Source organism: Schistocerca americana, chromosome 4 (genome assembly GCF_021461395.2).
Source record: "Schistocerca americana isolate TAMUIC-IGC-003095 chromosome 4, iqSchAmer2.1, whole genome shotgun sequence".
NCBI classification, from domain to species: domain Eukaryota; kingdom Metazoa; phylum Arthropoda; class Insecta; order Orthoptera; family Acrididae; genus Schistocerca; species Schistocerca americana.
Window position 1 is genome coordinate 649,697,518 of NC_060122.1, and position 12,708 is coordinate 649,710,225.

Genomic DNA, 12,708 nt, shown 5'->3' on the forward strand with positions numbered 1-12,708 from the left:
TTATGCGTCTTTATTTGTAGAGAGGCGCTTTCGATAAAGTGACCATTTTCAAGTCACGGATACCATTACATCAGGTTAAAAGAAGGCTCCTTGCTGTAAAGTACATAATTAGTACCAATTGTGGATTCTGTGGTATATACGTGCGTCCTCCGACTTATACACTTTTTTCTATTAGTCAGTAAGTGCACAAACTGACAGCCCATTTTCCACAAATTGTCTCACCAAAGTAGTACCGTAATCTCACAAAGTTAACAGTGGAACTCCCACTACACTCTTAATTTTGCCGCCCTTTCCTTTATATTTTATTTGACTATTCTAAATGCTGCAGCAGTATTTCCGTCTACTCTTTCGTTTCGTCTTCTTCACATTTTTATACAGTCGTTTCGCCCTGGTTTCCCTTCACTTTCCATGTATTTGATTTCTAACTGACTTATGTTCCTGTATTCCTGTCTTTCCCTGAACATTTTTGTACTTCCTTCTTTCGTCAATCAGTTGAAGTATTTCTTCTGTAACCCAAGGTTTGCCCGCCGCTGCCTTCCTTATTCCTGTTTGTATGTCTGCCCAAATTTTGTAATTGCCCGTTACAGAGCAGTCCGTTCTTCTACAATTGAACTGTCCACTGTGGTATTCATTATCGCAATATCTGTAGTCTTAGAGAACTCCAAACGCGTCTCATCATTCCTCAGCACTTCAGTGGCACACTTCTTTCCATATGATTCTTCCGGACGACTCTCTTAAACTTCAGCCTACTCATCATCATTAGTAAATTGTAATCTGACAAGTCTGTATCTGCTCCTTAGTACGCCTTACAAACTAGTATTTCTGTTTCTGAATCCATGGACGATCACGATGTAATCCAGCTGTAATTTTCCTATGGCTCCGCTTCTTTTCCAAGTATATCTATTTCTCTTGAAATTGTGAACAGTATATTTGCTGTTATCAGCTGAAATCATCTCCAGGTTTCAATTATTCTTTATCGTCTATGGATCCTGCTACCAAGCCTATGTTTCCCTGCCGTTCTTTCGTCCCTTCCTTTCCTTATTAGTGCGTTGAACGGTCGATGTTTATTAGAACACCATCTGACCTTACATATTGATTAGCCGTTCAGTATCTCCATACACTTTCTGTTTCTCTTCATCTTTTCCGTGTGACATCGGCATGTGTACCTGAACCATAGTTGTCGGCCTTAGTTTGCTGTCGATTCTAACGAGAACAACATTGTCATTGAAGACTTCACAGTACCTCATTTTATGCCTTGCCTTGCTGTTCATAACGAATCCTATCCTGTTATGCCATTTTCTGCTCCTGTTGATGTTTCACTGTATTTATGAGACCAGAAATCCTTATATTTCCACTTCACTTCACTGACCTCCACTAAATATTGACTGTTCCTTTGAATTTCCCTTCCCATATTTCTTAGCTTCCCTATCACGATCCACTTATAACATTCCACGCTCCGACTCGTAGAATGTTACCATTTATTCGGTTAACACATCTTTTTCTCAGGGTCACCTCTACTTTACCACCTAGAAACAATAATAATCGCTTTTAAGTTGAGATCTCATTGACAAGTTCCATTCGACGCAATTTTCAAGATAAGTTGTAATAGTGTCTCGTTGAAATATTTGTTGTATGACTATCATTATTTCCGTTTTCTTGTTTTTATTGCCGCTTTGGTAAATAGGGCTCACTGAAATATGTGGTGTCTTGACATGAAGTGATTTTTGTGCTTGCCATGACGAAACGTACCAGCCATGTTTACGAGCTGTAATTGAATTATATTTTCAGAAGTTGGTGTCCCACAGCTCGAAAATATTTGAAGAAGGTCATAATTACTGGCAAGAGCTCCTCATAAAATTTCATTATTTAACAACCGATTTCGGTCGACGTACCACCATCAGGTTCATAAAAACAGTAACATCATACAGTTAATCACTACAAAATCATTGAAATCATTGACGTCAGATAAAAAAAATAATATCCATGAATTCCGCACTGTTGTTACACAGTAATATAAATCACAGCTGGTATAGTTTATGACTGACGATCTGATTTATATTATTATGGGACAAGTCACAAATTCTTGCATTTTATTTTATTGTCTGACGCTAGTGATTTTACAGCACCTAATATGATGTTGTAAATGCTTTTATGAAGTTTATGATGGTCTATGGAACGAAACTCGTTGTCAATAAAGAAATTTTATCCGCTGCTCCTGGTGGTAATCATGACTTTCTTGTAATTGAATTTCTGCCTGGGGTTGCAATTGTTACATTGTTTACTGAGAGATGTGGCGCTGACAAAGTATTTGTTTCGCATTCGAAAGCACTGAGGTTCAAACCACATCCAACTGTTTAAGGCTAATGCTTGGGTAGTTTGGTTCCACTATAATGGACACCGCTGGTTTCCTTCCATCGTAGGACTATCCGAGTATCTAGAATATCCGAGTATCTGCTCTGTTTCTAATGATGGTCTGTTACACCCTAATAGTCTTTTTGTTACAGTATCTGAATTGGAGGATAAAACAGAAGCCAAGGTGAATAAATTAGTATGGGAACGACGTTTGTCACGCAGTTACTAATATTAGTATTTCAGTTTCTAGTATTTAATTTTATCTCTGAAAATAACTTCTTTGCTATAAAATGAGCTTATCGGTACCATATACAGCATTAGCATCTTTTAATAATTTTTTTCCGTCTATATTTTACAGAGACGGCCCACACAAATACTGTATTAGGGATGTAAGTAAAGACAAGATTAATATTTCGAAGCATACATCAGTTGGACAGACTTCCTACAGCCGAAACTAAAATACGAATTTTCAGGAATCAAATCGTTGTCGATATTTAGACTTCATTACACAGTCATTATCCATTTTTATAGAGGAAAACAACAATATCCAGCACTCCATTCTGTCACTACTTTCATACACTATGTGATCGAAAGTATCCGGACACCTGGCCGAAAATGATTTACAACTTCGTGGCTCCCACCATCGGCAATGCGCAATTCAGTATGGTGTTGGCCCACCCTTAGCCTTGATGACAACTTCCACTCTCGCAGGCGTACGTTCAATCAGATGCTGGAAGGTTTCTTAGAAAACAGCAGTTCATTGTTCACGGAGTGCTGCACTGAGGAGAGGTATCGCTGTCTGTCGGTGAGGCCTGGCACGAAGTCGGCATTCCAAAACATACCAAAGATGTTCTGTAGGGTTCAGGTCAGGACTCTGTGGAGACCAGTCCATTAGAGGGATGTTATTGTCTTGTAACCACTCCGTCACAGGCCGTGCATTATGAACAGGTGCTCGATCGTGTTGAAAGAAGCAATCGCCATCCACGAATTGATCTTCAACAGTTGGAAGCAAGAAGGTGCTTAAAACATCAATGTAGACCTGTGCTGTGATAGTGCGACGCAAAACAACAAGGTGTGCAAGTCCCCTCCATGAAAAACACGACCACAGCTTAACACCACCGCCTCCGAATTTTACTGTTGGCACTACACACGCTGGAAGATGACGTTTACTGGGTATTCGCCATACCCACACCCTGCCATCGGATCGCCACATAGTGTACCTTGACTCGTCACAGTTTTTCCACTGTTCTGTCGTCCCATGTTTACTCTACTTGCACCAACTGAGGCGTCGTTTGGCATTTACCGGCGTGATGTGTGGCTTATGAGCAGCCGCTCGACCATGAAATCCAAGTTTTCTCACCTCACACCTAACTGTCATAATACTTACAGTGGATCCTGATGCAGTTTGAAATTCCTGTGTGATGGTCTGGATAGGTGTCTGCCGATTACACATTACGACCCCCTTCAACTGTCGGCGGTCTCTGTCAGTCAACAGACTAGGTCGGCCTGTACGCTTTTGTGCCGTACGTGTCCCTTCACGTTTCCACTTCACTATCACATCGGAAACAGTGGACCTAGGAATGTTTAGGAATGTGGAAATCTCGCGTACACATGTATGACAGAAGTGACACCCAATCACCTGACCACGTTCAAAGTCCGTGAGTTCCGCCGAGATCCCCATTCTGATCTCACACGATGTCTAATGACTACTGAGGTCGCTGATATTGAGTACCTGGTAGTAGGTGGCAGCACAATGCACCTAATATGAAAAACGTATGTTTTTGGAGCGTCCGAATACTTCTGATCACATAGTGTATGTAACAAGGTCCTTTGCTGTGCTACTTCACACGAAAAATAAATACAGCAATAGAGTCAAATTTATTGTGCCTGATATCAGATACACCCGTCAGAAATTCAGTCCGATTTTAACAAGCATATAAATCACATGTTGCAACTACGTTCTTGGTAACTTCCTTGAAATTGGCTTTACAATTACCTGCTTCTGCCCTATTTGATGTTCGTTTGAAAGGTCATTTATAACTAAAATAAACACACAGTATATTCTCTGTAAGCGACAATGTATTACAACGAGAATGATACTCCGTAGCAACAATAGCTGTACTACCTGCTATAGCAGTCACGAATAGCGCGACGGAAAAGCTGACCGTCTGCGGGCATCTGTGCGCGCTTTAGTCCCTCTCTTCTTATTCTCTTGGCATCTCCGCACCACGTAGAAAGAATGCAGCCTAACTCTCACTCAGTTGTCCAGTAACTTAATCTTTAAATTTACCCAACAGCATTTTGAGAGAATACCATCCTTCTTCGCAATTCTCCCAATTAATTCCTTGAGCGTCTTTGTTACACTTTCCTGTGTCGCTGTGTTCGTTAGATATCTGCTGACATGTCTACATGGTAAAGACTCCATCTGGTTGCATTGGCTTCCTGTACGAAATTTGCTTCGCAGACGCACCGCACTTACGTAGAACCCTTCCAACCAGTCTTTTACTAGTCTTGCTTATTACTGTCTTTCATTTCGTAGTATTACCCCTAAACATTTAAACGATGTGACGGACTCCAGAGATTTATCATTAGGCATTGCATCGGATTCCACTAATTTACTTCTTCGCATTATGTGCATCATACAGCGTCCTTCTGTATTTCCTTGTGATTGTCCAGTGACAATACTTAAACTCTGAAGTCTGCAATACCTATCTGTAATCCATAGCATTATCATGAATACTTAACAACTCTGCATCTGCATCTACACTCTGCAAACCACTTTCAGGCACATGCCAGAGAGAACATCTCTTTGTACTGGTTATTAGTGTTTCTTCCCGTTTCATTCACGCGTAGACTGCGGGAAGTATGACTGTTTAAATGCCACAGTGCGAGCTGTAATTAATCTAATCTTATCCTCACGATCCCTACGGGAAAGATACAAAAGGGGCTGTCGTATATTACTAGAGTCACCGTTGAAAGTCAGTTCTTCAATCTTTGCAAGCTGGTTTTCTCGGACTAGTTTACGTCTGTCTTCAAGAGTCTGCCAGTTCAGTTTATTCAGCATCTCTATAGCACTTTTCCACGGGTCAGATAAATCTGAGACCATTCCTGCTGCCTTTTCTGTAAACATTCACTGCCCCCTGTCTGTCCTATCTCGTACAGGTCCCACACACTTGAGCAATATTCTACGATGTACTGCACGAGCGACTTTAAGCAGTCTCCTTTGTAGACTGACTGCACTTCCCCAGCATTCTACCAATTACCGAAATCTGCCAGATGTCTTACCTACGACTGAGGCTGTGTGATCACTCCATTTCATATCCGTACAAAGTATTACACCCAGGTATTTGTATGACTGTACCGATTCCAACTGTGACTCGCTGATACTATACTACACTATTTTCGTTTTGTGAAGAGCATAATTTCACATTTCTGAACATCTAAGCAAGCTGCCAATTTGCGCCAATTTGAAATCTTTCCAAGATTTGACTGAATAATTATGCAGTTTGCTTCAGACAGTATTTTTATTGTATAGCGCATAGTAGTAAGACACAGATGACAATACAGTTAGTTAAATTATGGTTATAAACAGACATCTAACTTATTTAAATAGGCTATTGCTTTTGGAGGCGTCATCAGGAAATTTTCAAATGGCTCTGAGCACTATGGGACTTAACATCTATGGTCATCAGTCAGGAAATTTTCAGTTTCCTTTCATAAACTGTCCGAGGGCATTCGTCTATGATGTGTTTTATGATTTGGATTTCACCACATTCGCAGAAGGGCGTTGTTTTATTGCCTATTTATGCAGGAAACAGGCACATCTTCCATGCTGGGTCCGTATTGTGTTCAGAATTAACCAGGTTCTACGTAATAACTCAAAACCCGCAGGCTTTTGGGTAATACATGGAATTTCGTTTTCCTGCTTTGTGGGCCATTATTGATGCCAGACTTTAGCCAAGCTGAGTTTTTGCTCTGTGGCTCTAATTACCGTTTTGATAGGGGGCTTTCTGGATCGAAGGCGAATACGGGTGGCGTATTCAATGAGCTCATATACTGGTAGGTTATTGTTGCTCAAGATCTTCTTGTAGAATCTCGTGAATGCTTTGGCGGTAGTGTATAGCTCATTACTGAGAGCCGTTCCATAGGGGTAGATTTGATGACTCCTACGATTATTCTCATTGTGTTATTGAGTTGAGCGTCAGTTTAATGAGCAGACAAGGCTCAGAGCAGATGAGCTGAGGACAGAGGCTGATGCTCCCCATATTGTTCCACAAAGTTTTTGTGTAATATTTTTTCTAGATTTTAATTTCTCTGCTATTTTTGTTACACGCTCTTTAAATGTTAGAGGTGTATCGAGTATCACACCCAAATATTTTGGTGTTTTATTGTGAGTAAGCCTTGTGTTCTCAAACTGTATTCTAACCACCCTTTTGGTAAGTCTGTTGTTCAGGTGAAATCATGTAACCTCTGTTTTGATGGGGTTTGGTTGGATACACTATTTTCAGAAGTACCTTCCCAACTTTTCCAGGTAGGCTGTAAGAACCTCCTCAGATTCTTCAAATGAGCTACATCTTGTTGCAAATACCCAGTCATCAGCGTAGCCATGCTTTTTAGATATCGTCTCTGGCATGTCTGCGATATATAGGCTGAATAGGAGTGGTGCAAACACCGATCCTTGTGGCAGGCTCTTCTTGAGTTTTCCTTGTGAGCTTACATTGGTCCCCATGATAACCTGAAATGTTCTGTCATTCAGCATGTCACTTAGCAAACGAGTTGTTGGTTTGCATTGGATGACACAAAGAAATTTATAGATCATGTGTCTTCGCCAGACAGTGTCGTCGGCGGCTGATAAATCAATGAATGCAGCAGAGGTTTTAATCTTTCTTTGAGATCCCGCTTCAGTGTAAGTTGCACGCGAAGGAACTTGGTCAACACAGCCTCGTTTTGGTCAGGAACCTGCCTGTTCGAGTGGTATTACGTCAAATATTTTCTGATAAATTGTATTTTAGATGAGCCTTTCAGGTAACTTGTATGGTGCTAATAATAATGCAATAGGTCTTTAGCTCTCAGGTAAGTTTCCAGTTTTCCCTGGTTTTAGTATGGCTATTATCTTTGTTCGTTGGACTCTGGGTAGATTACCAGTGTGGATGACATCGGTGAAGAATATGGTCAGCCAGAACTTTGCGTGATTTCCACAGTTTATTAGGAATTCGGGGTTGATGTCGTCGAATCTTGGTGCTTTCCCCTGCGTGATATTCTCGAGCACTGACTCGATTTCTTCAAGTGTCAAAGGGTGAGCATCTTCAATCTCTGTCGCCTGATTTCACATATTTCTGAGTTCACGTTTTATTTCTATTGTGTGTGCTTTGTCTCTCGGTGTCCTGGACGTTCTCTCGGTGTCCTGGACGTTGCTCCTATGTGTGGAGGCTGTGGTATTTGGAGAGATGTTTGGTTTTTTCCATCGAGTAGTTGTTCCACGTTCTAATTTTCTTAGCAAAGTCCATGCCTAACGGTCTGATGTCTGAAAGCTCAGACTTTTCACCATTTCCAGTCATTTCTGTTGCATTGCAGCATCAAGGCTATGGAGAAGCTGGTCTGCCACTTCTTGATCACCCGACTCAAGGAAGCTTTGCAAGAGGCTTTCACTGTTTTCGGGTCACCTTGGGGTATATTCCCTTCGGTGTCCTCTTGGAATGCACTTCTTAGCGGTGCTTGTGACTGCTCCGAAAAATCTGCCATAGTATTGCTGATTGGTGGTATCTAGCATAGGCATTTTTTTCAAGATCTCTAGAAACATCTCCCAATTTGCCTTTTTGAAATTCCACCTATGGTGAAATATAGACAACACAAGTGGAATTCGGCTACCTGTCTCTATAACAACAGGACGGTACTGGCTATGGGGAAAGTCGCAGAGGACTTTTCGGGTGGCTGGCGACGATCGGCTTTTGCTATCACTTGAAGCAAAACATAGATCGGGATTATATTCTCACCTCCATGCTGCAAATTTGAAAGTACAGCGATCTTTAGCATCGAAGATAAGATTAAGATCTTCATCTTTAGCCCATTTTACCAAAGATCCCCCATTAGCATCACAGTCTTGGTACTTCCACTGTTCGTGGTGGCTGTTACAAACATCCAAGTATACTGCATGATGCGGCTGTATTTGGACCATTGAGGTTGGCCATGAGATAGCTGGTGGTTTATAGATGTTGGACAGGTTATGTCTGCGATCTCGACCACAACTTTGTGCCTACTGTAGTCATAGGAAGCAGAGATGGAGGTGACATTTTCTATATCCTGTTGATGTAAGTTGCAGCGCCGCATATATGGTGGTGCGTTGCACCAAGTAGTTCATATCCAGGTATTCTGCCACTTTTCGCAGTTGTTCCTCTTTAGGGAATTCGAACCGAAGGTCCAAGATTTCTTGGGGTGCAGAGCTGGTTCGCCTCCAAGTGGTGCACCCTAAATGAACTAGCAAATACTGGCAATCAGACAAACCAGGAAAGTTGAAGATGTCAGGAAAGGCTCTTCTGACAAGACACAAAACTGTAAACCATCAGACAGTAATTCATTATAGATAACTGCATCAGTTGCAAAAAGTCTGAGGTTACTATTAATATTGTCTTCAATGTCATTGACCACAACAGAAACAACAATGGCTCGAAAGCCGGCCGAAGTGGCCGTGCGGTTAAAGGCGCTGCAGTCTGGAACCGCAAGACCGCTACGGTCGCAGGTTCGAATCCTGCCTCGGGCATGGATGTTTGTGATGTCCTTAGGTTAGTTAGGTTTAATTAGTTCTAAGTTCTAGGGGACTAATGACCTCAGCAGGTGAGTCCCATAGTGCTCAGAGCTATTTTTGAATGGTTCGAAAACACAGCCATGGGGCACACACGAAGCTACTGTCTGTCAGTGACTCCCCGTGCAGGATAATTTGCTGCGTGCTCCCTACCAAAAAATCACCATTGCATTTACAAAATTCGTTTGATACCTCATATCATCGCACTTTTGATAATAAGCGTAGTTGTAATACTGAGTTACTGACTGCCTTGATCCAAGCCTTTCAGTTTTTTTGTGTTAGAAAATTTCGAATTGGGTTCCACATAATGAATGTTATCGGAATTCATGGTGTCAGCACGGAGGAAGACATTCTGTTGCTCAGAATACGTTTTAAATTCTACAGCAAATCGATGTCAATGGTACTGGACGGTGGGTTTGTAGATGACACCTACTACTAACCGTCTTCTAGACGGGTGTGACCTGTGCCCCCTTCCAGCTGATGTGCACGATTTTTTGTCCGAGGAATCGATGAGAGATTATAGTTGGAAAAGGTGCTAACTCAGCCACAAATTCGGTATAGAATCTGAAAGGGCTTCCATCGGGCCCTAAAGCTTTAACAGGTTAATACATTTGTACAACATTTGCGGTACTGAAAGCTTATTAATTGTTTCAAGAATGAAAATGGTTAACGAACGCTACTATAGACTGTATCGTAATCAGATGCCGGTAACAATCATATGGTATAGCCAAGGTGCCGTAGCAGATATCTTCTTATCGTGGTACGACAGCTTTCTTCACATACTGTTTTTAGTACTTCTTCATTTCCTACTTCGTTTTTAACGTCTTTCGACAGTATCACATGTCATTTACTTTCCGTTACTTCTCAGAACTTCCACGTTTCACTTCCACACAACGCTATGCTCAAGACAAATAGTTAAAGAAATTTCTTCCTCATTTCCATATCAACCTTTTCAACTACTCTAGAAACGAAGCACTCGTTCTTCGCTTGTACCAGTCTTCTAGTGTTCTCTACATTGCTTCCCTTATCCTTCACCTGTAGCAGAGGTCATATATTTTTTTCTTATTCGATTTTTAAATGATATCATTCACTTTTTATGAGCTGGAGTCTTTTTCAGAAATTACAAAGATTACTTCTGAAAATTAAGGTTTTTCCCAAAGGGAAAACATGTCTGTCTCCCTGCCTCTCTCTCTCTCTCTCTCTCTCTCTCTCTCTCTCTCACCCCCTGTCTCTCACTCTTTCTTTCTCCGCCTCCACCCACTCCCGCTACACGCACACAAAAAAATGTAGTTGCACAGGTTGAAATTGCTCACAGTCTATACGAAAACAAATGAACAGACACACTGTAACATTGTGCTGAATGAGAACCCGCGTAACTTCAGTTCGACTTCAAAAAGTGAGGTGAAGTATAAATAACGCAAATGTAGCATAAAAAAGGTTCCAGAAAGGCAAAAATTGACAAGTGAATATGTGTAACGAAGTTTCTTTCGATATCAACCTTTGCTAACAAAGAGGGAAGAAGCAGTCGTTTGGAGATTATGTAAACAAGAGGCAGAAACACCGTAAGTAAATTGCAACCAAGCTTTATAAATAAAATGCTGTTTTTAATCTGAAACATCCAAAAAAATGTACAGACATATGTATCGAATGTGCAGAATGAACACAGAAGATGCTTTTTCAATAAAGGGGAAATGCGTCTGGTGTAAAATTCTCTTCAATTAATTGTAGTATGCTTAAGAAGGGGAAGCCAATAGTAACTGATACATGGTCATTTACGTAGGAATAAATATTCCATAGAAATTTGAAACCGTTACGATCGAGCTAATCTTCTCAATATTTTGTTTAATAGTCTTATTTATTACTTACTACACACCAATAATCAGTAAGTGAAATCAAATTAAGCAGGATTCTTATAAAAATCCAGTTACAAGTTAAAAAATAGAAACTACCGGAAACAAGCAAATTTTTTTCAAGACAGATAAAACTGTTAAGATAGTACAGAAACTTAGTTCATTTGCAAGTATCAGACGTTCCACGGTAAAAGACCTTCTTCAGTTTCAGCGACCGACGAAGTATGACTTAAATTCCCGTATGTTATATAAATAGTTCTAAAACTACTGTATATAGCATCTTACCCATCATAAAATTTTGTAGCTGTAGAGTTAACAACATGTTCCAAATAACTGCAATATATTATACCCACCATAAAATTTTGTAGCTAAAGAACTAACAATATATTCCAGATAGCACCTAAATGTGTAGAACGCGATGTATTTACAACTGCTGCACAAAATACAGTCAACAACGAAAACTGCATTAATCTGCGAAAACTGTTTATGACGCTCTCTAGAGCGCATTCCTTCATGCGACTCTTTAATAAGTCACTAGATTGAAGTACCGACCAAAAAACATCACGTGTTGCTGGGTAAACCATCCTGTAGTTTAGGAGTGTCCATCATTTCAGCTTGCTTAGTTGGGCCGGCCGGGTTGGCCGAGCGGTTCTAGGCGCTACAGTCTGGAACCGCGCGACCGCTACGTCGCAGGTTCGAATCCTGCCTCGGGCATGGATGTGTGTGATGTCCTTAGGTTAGTTAGGTTTAAGTACTTCTAAGTTCTAGGGGACTGATGACATTAGAAGTTAAGTCCCATAGTGCTCAGAGCCATTTGAACCATTTTTTGCTTAGTTGGAAGAAGACTAATATTTTGGGACCCCATAGGATTTATTTAAAATACCAAAAAAATTATTTAAAATTATCGCAGAATTCTTTCGCTGGATGTAGCGTCGTTGGTATTAGAACACCAGAAGGCTCTTATAATACAATCAAAAATAAGCTTGGAACCAGAAACCTAGGATACATCAAATGCATTCGCAGTTGCGAATATGGACAACATCAGCTGTAGAAGGGCACTTATGCCGTACTGGGCCTCGAACCCAGATTTTCCGATTATCCCGAGCGGTCGCCTTACTTTTTTTTATCTCATTTTGTTCTATATTGTTCGTCGAATTTGTACGGGGCGGATGTCCGCTGACACTCGTTTAAGTTCTTCGTTGATCCATTTATTCAGTTTTTTTTTTTTTTGTTACAGAGGGTAGCTAACCCTCTGACCGAACACGCTGAACTACTGTGCCGGCACCTTTTGGCTATCCATGCACGACTCACGGCCAGACCTAAATCTCCATACATAGTCAACCATGCGTCTACGGCCTGTACTCGTACATCCATTATGGATATTTCCGTACAAGTGAGACATCTTACGTGAAAGTTCGTAAGATAAATACGATATGGCAGTCCCTGTGTTATTCTGCATTACGATGAATGTTCAAAGGAACTTTGCATCGAAATTCAGAATAACACAGGCACTGCAATATCGTAGAGCCGTAGTACGTGTGCAATAAAAGATTGTCAAACATACGAAAATAGGTGTATTGGCTGGTGTAATAATTCAAGTTTTTTTTAACAGAACTGTCCGTTATAGTGATTTTTCTATTAGGGTCAGTCTTCAGACGTACCAGTATTAATATCACGCGGGCGTCAAAAATGTAAAACAACACACCT